General features: G+C 37.2%; 1 pseudogene; it reads right to left on the bottom strand.

Annotated features, from left to right (window-relative positions):
• Positions 1-392: 392 nt before the first annotated feature.
• Positions 393-1,154, bottom strand: LOC111140714 (annotated as a pseudogene).
• Between the last annotated feature and the right edge of the window lie 582 nt (positions 1,155-1,736).

Consider the following 1,736-nt stretch of genomic DNA (forward strand, 5'->3'; position numbering starts at 1 on the left):
CGTCTCAGCCTGCTACTTCTCTGCCATCTTGACTCCAGGACAAAATATTCTACTAGGTAAATCATGAAAGACAAGAAAAATGGTGCCTTGGGCCTAGGTCATAAAGACCCATGAAATTACTGAAAAGGATTTGAAATTTGTCTAAAGATTCATTGGCAACCACTAGAGGATTTTAACTGATAATGTGATGTGATAATTTTGCAATTTTATTTTTTTAAAGATTTGTTTATTTATTTGAGAGAGAGAGAGAGCATGAGAGTGGGAGGGGTTGTGAAGTAGATATGACTAAAAAAAAAAAATGGGCCATAAAGATGTGGCCAAGAAATTTTATCATTATTAAAGTTCCTTTTATTTTCCCTTCAGTGAAACTGAAGTATTCCCAAAGTCCTGAATCAATTATTTCTTCCTAGTTTTCCAACAGCTGTCATTTGTCTTCTTTTTGGTCTGTTCAGTAGAAAGTGAACTATCTGGAGGACATCATCATTAAAACCTTTCACATTATCTTCAGTTGTTTCATAAAGAGGCTTACTTTGTGTCCCCCAACATATATTTTTAGGAGGGTTATTTTGATCCCCTTGTGTAGTCAGTGCCAAAGTATTTAACTGGTAGCAGAAAAAGGAAAAGTATTTTCCATCTGTGATCATGCCCTGAGGGACAAAAGGCCGAGTAACATCTGCTTCACTCCAAAATCCTTGATACAGAGCTTGTGCTCCAGTCCAAGCAAAGGGGCTTGCAATAGCATTAGCTCTAAAAACAACTTCTATCTGATCAGCACAGTTCCATTTCAAAAAGCCTTTCCATTTTTAATTTGTCAGGTAATGGGTGAAACTGTGTGTGACCATAACAGTATGGATCTGCTGTCTTTGAGCCAATAAATATGGTATTTTCATATTGTCATTTGAATAATGGAAGTTTGTCTGGCTTACAAGTTATAACAGGGATTTTGACAGGTATAGAATAATCCAGCGACACAAACTCTGGGAGTTGTTCGGATATTTGAACTGGTTGTGTGGTTTATCATTTATTTGGTATTGCACAGCATCAACTCAACCTTTCTGATGACCACTAGAAAGAATTTCTTCACCTTATAACCAGTAAAATTGAACTGGATAAGGAAGGGAGTGAAGACAGAAGAATGTAGGTAGAGATATCATAGAAGATACAAAGACCCAGAAATCAAACTGTGGTGTAATAGAAGAAATGAAAGAGCAAAGAGCAAATAAAATTTTGGTGTGAGAGAGGAATACTTGAATTAATTTTTTCAAAAGACCTAACTTTTATTTTCAGGTAATGGTATGGTCAAGGTATACCCATAAGCTTAGGTGTATGAAATAAAACTAATGACGAGAAGATCCAGGAACTGAGAAGCCATATTATTGAATAACTTGTTCTGTTCCAAAGGATAAAAGTAGAACTTGGGGTAGAAGAAGTCTATGAGCCATGTGCTGAAAACTGGTAGTTAGAAGGACATGTAAAAGTTCATAAGTCAGATGAGAAGTGACTCAAAGGATCAGGTTTTTTTTCTTTCATTCACTGAAGTCCATAGTTCACATTAGAATTTTTTTGAAAGATTTTATTTATTTATTTGAGACAGAGAGAGAGAGAGTGAGGGAGAGCACAAGTGGGGCTCAGGAAGGGCAGAGAGAGGAGAAGCAGACTCCTGGCTGAGCAGGGAGCCCTACACAGGGCTCCATTCCATGACTCTGGGATCATGACCTGAGCCAAAGGTAGATGCT

This window comes from Enhydra lutris, unplaced genomic scaffold (assembly GCF_002288905.1).
Source record: "Enhydra lutris kenyoni isolate GAN:26980312 unplaced genomic scaffold, ASM228890v2 scaffoldscaffold1, whole genome shotgun sequence".
In the NCBI taxonomy this organism is placed as follows: domain Eukaryota; kingdom Metazoa; phylum Chordata; class Mammalia; order Carnivora; family Mustelidae; genus Enhydra; species Enhydra lutris.